The sequence below is a fragment of the Hemitrygon akajei genome, chromosome 11, assembly GCF_048418815.1.
Source record: "Hemitrygon akajei chromosome 11, sHemAka1.3, whole genome shotgun sequence".
In the NCBI taxonomy this organism is placed as follows: Eukaryota; Metazoa; Chordata; class Chondrichthyes; order Myliobatiformes; family Dasyatidae; genus Hemitrygon; species Hemitrygon akajei.
Window position 1 is genome coordinate 88426703 of NC_133134.1, and position 12996 is coordinate 88439698.

Sequence of the window (12996 nt, forward strand, 5' to 3'; positions counted from 1 at the left end):
CCCAAGTTGAATCCTGGCCAAGAAGATTATTTTGATAATATGCTTGCAAGGAAGAAAAATACTGGAAATGTGCGTTTGTCTCAGTGACTGATATATCCTCGTTTTCATTCATTCCCTGAACTTTGTTTCAATTCCTTCCTTTGTCAAGCGTTTACTCTCTGACGTAAACCCTTCGTGAACAATAGAGGGCTCTATTGGAGGGAAGACTTAGATTGATCCTACAGTAGCATAAAAGATGAGCAGAACATTGTGGGCGGTGTTACAGATCTGTACTGTTCTACGTGATATGCTACACAAGAAAACCTGCTTTCGGACAGGCGGTGGCTTCCTTCCCCTTTAAGAAGGAAGAAAATTAATAATGTAGAGATGGTGGGAACGTTGAATGTCCTGAAAATGTAGCTCTTTTCGATGCTGAATGAACTACTGAATGCTTGCATAATTTTCTTTTTTTATTTCAAATTTCGAGCAACGCAGGTTTTGGAATAAAAGAAAGATGATTTTGTATTTCGACACAGTATTTCATTTTAGACATGGAAATTCATTGTTAAATTTGGCCTTTAATTTCGGGAAGAACAACTGAGCAGAGACGGAGCAAACATTTTGATGACAAAATCCGACGCAACGCTTGTGACCTCGACGTGATTCGAACACGCAACCTTCTGATCTGGAGTCAGACGCGCTACCGTTGCGCCACGAAGTCAAGCGACGGAGTTCCTTTATACAAGAAACTTCAGCGTTTCACCGGATTGGCTGCAATTCACCATCTATATGGCATTGATAATTGCACAAGCTGGCAGCTGTTGATAGCACTTTAGCTCGGTTTGCAGAACTTCAGTTGCTGGCCTTCTGCGTTTACATTGACTCGCACGCCCAGTGGGAATTATTCCTTGAGTGTACATTCCCTCCCTCAAGACGACCTCAGCCCCAAGAGGTGAGGAAGTGAAAAAGTTCCACAGAAGTTTATAACCTGTGACGGGGAGAAGCGTCTAGAAACCTCTCAACAGCTTCTGCTTCCGATCTGCAGACTGAAATTCCATATTTCCCTTTCATCTTTTATGTCCAGCTGGGTTCCATGGTCTGTGTTTTATGTGGCCGACTTTGTAGTGTAGTCACTCTCACGTTCCCATTACCCACGAAAGGTTCCAAGTTCGATATTGATGGCGATTGCGACGTCAGGCTGTTCCGTTCACATTGACAACAAATGCCCGAAGCTTTGCTGCAGAAACATGGGAAAGCACTTACAGTTTGAAAACACCCCAACAAACTATCAAAAGTCTATGACCATCGCTGGCTGGACGAAGTACTGGACCAGTGTAATGCCTCATAAAGTAATGGTAAATGTACACAATTAATCCCACGGTGTTCTCATTGTGCCTGAGTCTCTAAACCCGCCTACAATCTGCATTTCTCTTCATCGTGGGTATCTCTCTCACCGTATATTTCTTTCCGTTTACACAGTACGGACTATATTGATAATGTCTGTTACTTTTCCTTTGCCTTTCGGATTGAAATCACCGACTTGCACACACAGGAATGAACTCATAGGATCACGAGCGGAATGTGAAATGTGTATGTAATTGCGGCGGAGTTCTTAAGGTTGTTGTCTTGTCAGCGGAAATGACGCACTGGATTCACTTTTTTATTGATACCACGAATGATTTTGAAAGATAGTTTAGCCGTTCTTCCATGCTGGAGAACTGAACAAACATCTGGCAGTGTGCATTGGACAGAGTATGTACGTGTCTGCTCAAGCGGGAACAGACTATTCGGCGGCCAGTATTTCTGTAGTATAGTGGTCATCACGTTCGCCTCACAAGCGAAATATTCCTGCTTCGAATGCAAACAGAGCCATTCTGATTTTTATCTAATTCAAATACCAGGAAAGCTTGACACCAGACATATATTCAATTAAATGCAGCTTTTGATCCTTCCACTACTATCAACATTTCTTCACCTGCTTCCCGCCGTTTCATTGTGCGCACGTGAGTCATCACTCCGGATCTTTCTTCGGGTTTAGTCCCGAAGCCTTCCCCATGAGTGCATATAGCCGCAAGGCAGAGAAGGATTAAAATCAGAATTTGCCTTCTCCTAGATAATTTGCCAACCCTGCCCTATCTTCCCGAAGCAATAGGTTTTAAGGCGCCAGTATTCTGCCTTTGCCCCTTCCCCTGTCCGTAGAAACAGTTCCGCTGGGAGTAGTTAGGCCACGCATGAAGAACGGGAACTGCACTTGGTTGACAGAGGCCATTTGAGAGGCATTTGAGAGGTAGTGAGAGCTTGCCTCCACTACCTCCTCTGGCTAGCACACCTTTAAGGAACCGACCACCAGCCATGTACGCCAGATCAAACTGAAATAAAAATTAAAATGCAATACGCCCACAGATGGGCAACCACTGTGGAAATATAAATTTTAGTGTTACTGATCTATCAGAGATCGCGATTATGTGATAAGTTACTGTCTTTAACCTAATGAACAAAATCGTATTCCTCGTTTTCTTTCGGTGTCACGAAACAAGTGTATATTCTCGCTTCTTTTCATTCCTTGGACCTCGCCCTTCTCTTGAGCTCCACATAAAGAGGTCTGCGATGCTCCTTGTCGGGTAACCATCTCTCCTGATTATCCTATTCCTCTTAATATAATAATAGAACAGAGTCTGATCAACTGCAGGCCTTATTTCCTGCCGCACCCACCCCCCCCCCCTTCACGTCACGGGAACAGAAGGAGGTACGAGGATTAATCGCAAAAACTGATGTTTTCTAGCTTATTCCGTCAGTGCAATTGCCCAGGTAAGTGGAAACCGGGTACAAGCAGGGTTCGAACCTGCTCTATTGGATTTCGAATCCAGCGCCTTAAACACTTGACCATCACAGTGTCGCACTGAAATATTTAAATGAAGGTCACATACCATGATGGAAGTGGTGCTTGCTGTGGAGACAACGGGAGAGGTGTGCGTAATTTAATTTGTAATTTAGCGAAGTTAAACCCGAAATTAATTCCGGAACGAAGCAAGAATAATATAGAAGAAAGCGAAAGTGAAGTAATCAATTTGGAAATAACCTATCTGAAAATATGCAATGGAAATGGATATTTGCTTTTGCAGCTATGCAGTAGGGTATTTCATTTAATAGTTTTCTGTAGGATTGAATTGACATTATTTCTTACGTCCTTCACATACTTTACATGAGGAATAATAATATTTACGTTACGTCTCCGTCTAAATGTGCAATGAGCAATTTATAGTCATTTGTAATAAAGAGTATGTACAACACCACAGTCAATATAGCATAGAAATACAATTGTATCAGTGTGAATTAATCAGTCTGATGGCCTGGTGGAAGCAGCTATGGAGACTGTTGGTCCTGGCTTTTATGCTGTAGTACATTTTCTATCTGGAACATATTGTGGTTGTGATGACTGGGGTCCCCAAAAATCTTTCGGGGCCTTTTTACGCACCTGTCTCTGCAAATGTCCTGAATAGTGCGACATTATTTATGCCAATTCACCATACATGCATTTTTCTTTACTTTACTAGACTCCTCAATATCCCTCGACAACGGTGGTTCACTAATCCAGTCTGAAGTCCTTTCTCGCTAGAAAATTGAATCCAGACGGAACGCTGGCTCTGAGACTGAAACCCACAACCTTTGAATTACTTCTTCACACAATTCTAGAAATCCAATAGGCTATCCATTGCGCCACAGAGCCTGTAGTCGATAATATTGGTGAAACTTATTTCAAAATAATTTGCAATTTATCAACTGTAGGCATTCGTCCACTCTCAATTGTTCTTCAGTTGAAGAACCGACAAAAGCAGTCCATCAGTACCCGTCATATTGACGCAGTAGATTTCTCAAGAACATTTGGGCCAGGTCATTTGACGGACTGTTAAGCCATAGTGATTTGTATGCGTGGATAGGAATCCCACCCTTAATTTGGGGACTATCGGTGGGTGACACAGTCGCGTCCAGTGCTACGGACCTATGTTCATTTCTGCCGCGGTGTGTAAGGCCATTGTCCGTTCTCTCCGTGACAGCGTGCTCTTCGGTTCCCTCCCACGATTCTAAGTCGCAAGGTTAGTTATTGTTTAGGTCACCTGGGTGAATTGGGCGGCGCTGCACGTTGGGGCGGAAGGACGTGCTGTATCTCTAGATGATTTAAAAAAATTGAAAGCGAATGTACGCCATGAATTTCTATTTCGAGAGACCTGCAAACACTTCTTCGCCTGCCGAGGGAGGCGAGCTGAACATCTCCAGAATCAGAACAGACCGGGGCACTCCGATTAACATTGCTGTGAGTACACTGTCATCTTGCACTTTGACGTCAGATTCGGAAATCAGTTCAAATTCCGCAATATAACATTTGAAACAGAACACACAACGCATCGCTGCTTATGGTCCCGGTCTCTGCCAGAGTTTGCTTGATTGATTTTTTAGTGAAAACTCAGTTAAGATCTCTGCAATGAAGTACTTTCTAGAATTTATCACATCAATTGGCATCCCGATGTGATAATTATCTGTGCAAAGACGGAAAATACGAAAAAAATGTTTGACTTGCAGAACTTCAGCAGCCGGCCTGTTTTATTCAAACTGAGCGTGCCGCGGCTCGGATCCGTTCCCTCAATGCCCCCTCAGCACCAACAGCGGATTTGGTGCCCTGCTGGTGAACACTGAGATACTCTAGAATTTTGTGCGTTTTGGGATAGAAATTCACAACTGAAACCAGGAGAGACGCTTTGAAACATTTCACGAGCTTCTGCTTTCTCTCACAGCCGACAGACAGTCTGAAATTGCAGTTTTCCAATTACTTTACAACGTCCTGCAAGTTTCAATATTCCACATAATCTGGTCTTTTTTTTTAAAGCTCAGCATTTTTTTTAGTACAGTTGTTATCAGGTTCACATTACTGACGACTAGCATCCAGTTGAATAGCGGCCGGAACATAAATCTGATTTAGCCGTTAGCTGTGGGTTCAAGTTAATTGACAGAGCGTGTTGTGTACAGATTAAAGCATATTTGCTGCAATGTTTCTGAAGTGTAGTGGTTATCACGCTCGCTTAACGCACTAAAGGTTCCTTGTTCGAAGCGAGGCAGAGACATTCCGAGTTACCTTTTTTCAAATTGGAAAGGGACACAACGAGTCAATTCAATTAAGTACAATTAACGACAGAATTTATTCTCACAAAATGCAATCATTTCGGCGTTCAACGTTCAACGAATCGTTTCAAGGGAAAACATGGTAGGGGAAAGAAGGTGATAGGTCAAGTTAGGGGAGTGGCGTAGAAAGGGAGAAATGTGAAGAAGTTTAAATCTTCGAGGGGGGTTCCGTGTAACTTTCTCACTGGTCCCACTCTGTGATTTCTATTGCCCTGCGACTCTTCGATCTCAGGTAAGTGCATTCATTGACTGACCACCCAGTTTTACACTGCCTCTCCCCACAACTCAGCCCCTCACTCCCCCCCCCCCGAGAATTAGTCCCTGTACACCGTGGTGCAACGTGCCGAAGGACAAGGAACTGTGAATATGAAGAATTTAGCAGAATCTCACTATCATGATGCAGAACAAATTACATCTTAACAATACAGCTCGAGGACTCTGGTCAAAACGCCGGCCTAGTGAAAACGAGTCGCTGGGTTCAGCTCGCAGAAGAGCGTTTAGTTCATAAGGGAAATTGAATTTGGAGTAGACACGTTTCACGGAAGCACCGCCAACCTCTGCTATCTCGCACAGGTGGTGCCTTTAGAGAGATGACAATCCCTGCCTCAGTAGCACCTGGAATCCTCTTTCCCCTTTTTGACTCAGTCCATCCGCAAACCACACATTTTTCTGTCACGTTTTAATCTTCGTTAGATTCAGTGAGTGGAAATTAATTCAACTTCCGGTTGCACAAGATAATCCATAGATGCTGGAAATGTACGACATCATCTATGGACAAAGGTCAAAGGTGAAATGTCAAAGGTTCATTTTATTTTCACTGTATGCAGAATACAACTCTACGATTTGTCTTCTCCAGACAACCATAAAATGCAGTAAACCAAAGAAGTGGTTGAAAGAAAGGCATTAATCCCCGTCGGACAAAAAGAAAAATTAGCAAAAGCTTCCAAATCCCAACTCCTCAACCCCTCTCTCGCACAAAGAAACTGATCACCCAATCCTTCAGCCCGCCAATCAATAATTAAGAATGGGCAAATATACGAAAAACACTATAGAACTGAACAAGGTCAACATAAGAGACCGAAACACACCAATCCATAAATCTCAGAATTTGGACAACATCTCCGAAAGCATCGGGACCAACCGGCTTCTTCAAGGGAAACGACACGAACTAACGGTAATTTCGAGGGACACCTGTGGAACCAGCCTCTTCGAGAACCCCTCGCTCTGCTCCGCATTTGCTTTAATATTTTAATCTACCTCGACGCTTTAATCGGCGACAAACCATAGGGTCTTTTAGTGACTCCTGGACAGGTACATGCAGCTTCGAAAAATAGAGGGATGTGGGTAAGCCTAGGTAGTTCCAGGGTTAGGACATATTTGCACAGCTTTGTGGGCCGAAGGGCCTGTATCGTGCTGTAGGTTTTGTATGTTTCCATGTTTCTAAATGTCTTCGATCTCGTCTCAGTTTGCATTTCTTTCCTGGAGCTTTTTCAGATACGATCGAACTTCAGATTGTATGTCACACGCGCCAACAGTTACAGAAACAAAATGAAGATAACAAGAATAAGCAGAAGACGAAGAAAAACTGAAATGATGGACAATATGAAAGACGTAGCCCGAGGATTCTCTCTCTCTCTCTCTCTCTCTCTCTCTCTCTCTCTCTCTCTCTCTCTCTCTCTCTCTCTCTCTCTCTCTCTCTCTCTCTCTCTCTCTCGCTCTCTCGATGCACACCCTTCGATTTTTAGCTGTCAGCTTAGGGCTGCCGCTGCAGACTGACTTCCTCCCGGAGAACGGCAGCCTATCTCATTGCCGCCCATTTTTCTGGATGTGCCGCCTGGCAATGGTGGCCGCTTTCAGGCCGCACGACCGGAGGGGAGGCAGGCGAGAAGGATGCAGGGTTGGACGTAGAGGAGACGTTCCCCAACAATTTTCCCGCTCTAGGGAACGGAGGCTCAGCAAGGAACTTGGCAAGAAACGAGGAAGAGCAAAGGGGTCATATGCGTTTTTCAGAAATTTGTGTGTATGTAGCTGTCGAACTCTAGCAGTTGTATAGAGAAACATGTAAGTTTAAACGAGAATCTCGCTGTTTGGAGACAGCTCACACATTCCTTCAGCGATTTATTGAAATGTAAACAATGGGCACTACACTCAATGTGGAAGTCAAACAAAACACAAAAAGGAAAAATATGAGCAGGACTCAGATTCCGGATTTCTTTTCTCTCCGCGGTGGTGAGCTGAACAGAGGAAAACACAAAGTAAGGCTACAGTACTCAATGCTTTCCGGGAACAGGCTCACTACCCAGAAGGAACGTCTCTGTGATGTCTCAGGACTGTCTCTCAAACCGTGCAATACAGCCTCAACACCTCCCTTCTGACAGAGCATCTCTTCCACAGTATACTCCTCATCACAGATGTTCAGGTCCTCTCAGTTCCGACACAGCAACATGTGTACATTTGGAATCTGACAGCGAGCGAAACAAACCATCCGACATTGCCTCTTCATGGATCTTATAAAATCCTACTATATATTAAAACCACAAACAAGAGGAAATCTGCAGACTTTGGAAAGCAAGGCAACGCACTCAAAATGCTGGAGGAACTCAGCAGGCCAGGCAGCATCTACGGAAAAGAGTAAACGGGCGACGTGTCGGGCCGAGTCCCTTCATCGGGACTGGGAAAAACAAGATGAGAAGTCATAGTCGGCTACGCTTGCACGGAAGAGAAATGTACACGCGTGCGAGTATTCTGAGCGGTTTTGGTCACCTGCCTATAGGAGAGATGTAAATTAGATTCGAAGTGTACAGAAAATATTTACCAAAATGTTGCTGTGTCTGGTGGACCTGAGTTATAAGGAAAGATTGAATACGTTACGAATTTATTCCTTGGGACATAGAAGATTGACAGGAAGTTTGATAGAGGTATACAAAATTATGAGGGGTAAATCCATAAATCGATAAACGACAAATCCAGGTGTTCTCCCCACTAAGATTGGATGGGATTACAACTAGATTTCATTGGTAAAAGCTGACAGTTGAAGAGTTTAAAGGGAACATGAAGAGAAAAGTCATTACTGAGATGGTCGTGAGGGCGTGGAACAAGCTGCCAGCTTAACCGGCGCATGCAAGCTCGATTTTATCCAAGAGAAGTTTGGATAGGTACATGGCTAGAAAGGGTATTGAGCACCATGGTTCGAATGCAGCTTGATGCTTGAGGTCAATTTTAAATGATTCCGTACAGACGAAATGGGCTGAAGCCCCTGCTGCTGTGCTGTACATTCTAAGTCTGAGTCTTTGGTACCGCCTATTTTCAATACTCTCTCGCTCCGTTTCTTTCACCACGTTTACTCATTACACGCAGTTCATTTACTGTTTCTCTTTCTTTACCTTCCAGATAGAAAACTCCGCCTCCTACAAACACGAATGGACTCACAGGTCCACACGCAGAATGTGAATTTGTGGTATAGCTCAAACGGCGATATTCCATTGCGGCGGGGTTGTCGTTAATGTTGTTGCCAACGGAAATGCCACCTGGTTTTATTTTTAACGTGAATAATTTTCAAAAAATAATTTCGCCATCACTCTCTGCTGCTGAGCTGAGTAATTATTTGTCAATATGCGTTTTACAGAGGTTTGGGCGGATCTATTGATACGGTACATACTAATAAAGGGGCCGCGTCTCTGTGGTTTTGACGTTCACCTCAATCGTGGGAGGTCCCTGGGTGGAAACCTGGCATAAGAATTTTTTAGTCAATCAGTGGGAATGGGACACAACCAAGTGTTTATTCAGTTAAATACAGCAGGCGAAAATTCCACAGCCTGCAGGATTCCGTCACCTGCTTCCCACCGTTTCACTGCACGCAAGTTAGACACCGGGGAAGCAACACACATAAAATGCTGTAGGAATTCAGCTGTTCAGGCGTTTATGCAAGTGACTCAGCAGTCGACATTTCTGTCCGAGATCCTTCATCGGGATTTGACAGAAAGGGGCAATAATCCAGATTAAGAAGGTGTGAGGAGAGGGGGGAGGGGTACAAGCTAAAAGGCGATAGGTGAAGCCAGGTCGGTGGGGCAAAGTAAGTTACTGAGAGCTACTTGCTTTCGTACTGCGCGTTGCGCTGTTGGCGTTTAGGGTAGTAATGAATGTCTCCCATCTCTGTCCTTGGTACGGCAGTAAATGTTCTTTGGTTTTCCGTGTTTCCTCCGCCCATCAGGGGTCCAGGTGTATACTCTGGGACAATGTCGTACACAGGTGGAGAAGAATTATTCATTGCTGTTTTCGTAACGATTTTGTTTGACCAGTCAGGGTCGTTAGACCTGAGCTGAAACCCCAAACCTGGAGGTCTGGTAACCCACTCTTAGTCTGGCCTCTGTCCTTTAACCTGTTTGGCACGGTGACTTTTCCAAGAGCTAGAGTAAAAGCCCTTAACCAGGGTAATTCAGGAATGGAAGCCTCCAGCCCAATACATGGCCGTGGTCCTCTTGGAGGAATAACGAGGCTATAGGTGAAAACGTAAAGAGCTAGAAAGAAGGAATCTAATTGTCTTGGTCCGGCTGGCCGTTCCCCTTCAACACTTCTTTCTCCCTGATAATGCCCCAATCTCAGTCATTTGATCTCCATTTGCAGCTAGTTTACCCAATTACCGTATACCTGGTTTTCATCAGAGACTGGGAAATAAACACGATGGCGACACTATCACAGGTCGCCAGTTTGTTGGTCTATTCTCGTGTGATACTTCGTACCCGTGTCCGATTAGAACAATTAGTTCTAAGTTCCGCTCTAGTTCCTAGAAGGTCCCTGTAAATCCCGTCTCCTTGTCAAGATTCCTCCGGTTTCCTATCGCTTGACTCACGCTTTGTTCTACGTTTAGGGCTACGCCAGCCTCCCCAACTCAGTCGACGTGCCGGTGTCCTGCACTTGGGTTCTCCTCGGTCGCCACAAGCAACACTAATAGGACATAAGAGGTGATCATGGGAGAAAGGGGAGAAGGGGGATCACCAGGAGGATGCGAGAAGGCAGTTAAGGAGGAGAGGAGGTCAGAAGGGGCCCAGAGTGGGAAATGGAAGAAGCGGGAAAGGGGAGAGTCTTTATTTATTTAACGCCTCTTTATTTATTCTGCAGCCGCTATTGTTTCCGGTGTCCGCAACTGATCGGCAAGAATGCCTTCTGGTATTCTGATGGAGCGGCCTCAAGGCGGCATCTACGGAAGAGAGTTCTGTTCCGACTCATTCCCTGTCTCGCTCTGTGTTCCGTACAGAGGCACTTTGGAGTGTAAATGTCTCCCTGGCTTGTGAGTGTTCCTGTCCCCACCGCAGGGATCAAAGGTTCAAAGGTTCAATTTAATGTCAAAGAAATGTATACTATATATATATATCCTGAAATGCTTTTTCTTCTTCGCAAAACATCCACGAAAACAGAGAAGTGCCGCGCAACAATCGGCGGCGATCAACAATCCCCCCTCCCCCCACAGGCGAAACAAAAAACTTACCCGTTACCGAACCAAGCGTGAGCCAAGCGATAGCAAAGACATAGACCTTGCAGTTACCCCAAAGACTATCGCCATTCATCCGGCATACACCAACCAGCAGGTTCTCTGTCTCCCTAATCAGGGAGAGGGAGGTGTCTCCCATTTTCGCAGCGAACGGGAGACATAACAGTAACAGTCCGTTTCACCGCTTTTTACGAGCTCTTCTGCCCGAAGATAGAAAAGATCTTTGGTCTTCGGGCCCTCAGCGAAAGATTTTCCACCCTTTCTAGTCAACTTTGGCTAGTTCCCCTCTCATGTTACGGTAATTTCCTTTATTCCTCCAAAATACCAACATATTGGAATTTAGTTTCCCCTTCACAAATTTAAAAGTGAATTCGAACATATTGTGATCAATATTCCCTAAGCGTTCCTTAACTTAAACTCTCTTATCACCCCTGGATTATTGCACAGCACCCAATCCAGCACACTCGATCACCTAGTTGGCTCAACAACAAGCTGTTCTAAAAAGCCATCATAGAACCATAGAATATTACTGCACACAAACAGACCTTTTGGCCCTTCTTGTCTGTAAAGAACCATTTTTCTGCCTAGTCCCACTGACCTGCACCTGGACCATATCCCTCCATACACCTCTCATCTATGTACCTGTCCAAGCTTTTCTTAAAAGTTAAAAGTGAGGCCGCATTTAACACTTCATCTGGCAGCTCATTCCACACTCTCACCACACTCTGTGTGAAGAAGCCCCCCTAATATTCTCTTTAAACTTTTACCCCTTCACTCTTAACCCATGTCCTCTGTTTTTTCCTCCCCTAACCTCGGTGGAAAAAGCCTGCTTGCATTCATTCTATCTATACCCATCATAATTTTATATACCTCTATCAAATCTCCCCTCATTCTTCTACGCTCCAGAGAATAAAGTCCTAACCTATTCAACCTTTCTCTGTAACTCAGTTGTTCAAGTCCCGGCAACATCCTTGTAAAGCTTCTCTGCACTCTTTCAACCTTATTCATGTTCTTCCTATAATTCGGTGATCAATACTGCACACAATACTCCAAATTCGGCCTCACCAATGACTTACACAACCTCACCAAATCTTATACTCAATATTTTGATTTATAAAGGCCAATGTACCAAAAGCTCTCTTTACTACCCTATCTACCTGTGACGACACTTTTAGGGGATTTTGTATCTGTATTCCTAGATCCCTCTGTTCTACTGCACTCCTCAATGCCCTACCATTTACCTTGTATGTTCTACCTTGGTTTTCCTTCCAAAGTGCAATACCTCACACTTGTCTGTATTAAACTCCATCTGCCATTTTTCGCCCATTTTTCCAGCTGGTCTAAATCCCTCTGCAAGCTTTGTAAACCTTCCTCACTGTCCACTACACCTCCAATCTTTGATTCATCAGGAAATTTGCTGATCCAATTTGCCACATTATCAGCCAGATCATTGATATAGATGACAAATAACAATGGACCCAGCACACCACTAGTCACAGGCCTCCACTCAGAGTAGCAATCCTCCGCTACCATTCTCTGACTTCTCCCAATTTACTACCTCACCATGTATACCTAGCGACTGAATCTTCCTAACTAACCTCCCATGCGGGACCTTGTCAAAGGCCTTACTGAAGTCCATGTAGACAACATCCATTGCCTTCTCTTCATCCACTTTACTTGTAACCTCCTCGAAAAATTCTAGTAGATTTGTTAAACATGACCTACCACACACAAAGCCGTGTTGACTCTCGCTAATAAGTCTAAATACCTATAGATCCTATCTCTTAGTACTCCTTCCAATAACTTACCTACTACAGACGTCAAACTTAACGGCCTTTAATTTCCTGGATTACTTTTAGAGCCTTTTTTAAACAACGGAACAACATGAGCTATCCTCCAATCCTTCGGCACCTCACCGGTAGATACCGACATTTTAAGTATATCTGCCAGGGCCCCTGACATTTTCAACGGTAGTCTCCTTCAAGGTCCGATGGAATACCCTGTCAGGTCCTGGGGATTTATCTACTCTGATTTGCCTCAAGATAGCAAATACCATCCCTTCGACCTTCCACAAATTCTCTCTCTTGAGGTCCAGTACTGGCCTGGTTTTCTCAGTCCACTTTCATGTTAAAATCCCCAACGATTATTGTGACATTGCCTTTCTGACAAGCCTTTTCTATCTCCTGCTACAATTTGTAATCCACATCCCGGTTGTTGTTTGGAGGCCTGCATACCACTGCCGTATGGTCCTTTTACCCTTGCCATCTCTTAATTCAACGCAAAGAGAAACTAGACCTTCCGATCTTATGTCATCCCTTTCTAATGATTTAATATTATTTCTTGTACAGAGCGCC

General features: G+C 44.3%; 1 non-coding gene across 1 annotated transcript; it reads right to left on the reverse strand.

The window, feature by feature from the left end:
- Positions 1-628: 628 nt before the first annotated feature.
- trnaw-cca (transfer RNA tryptophan (anticodon CCA)) lies at positions 629-700 on the reverse strand. The gene has a single exon. It is a non-coding gene; the product is annotated as a tRNA-Trp (tRNA).
- Positions 701-12996: the final 12296 nt, after the last annotated feature.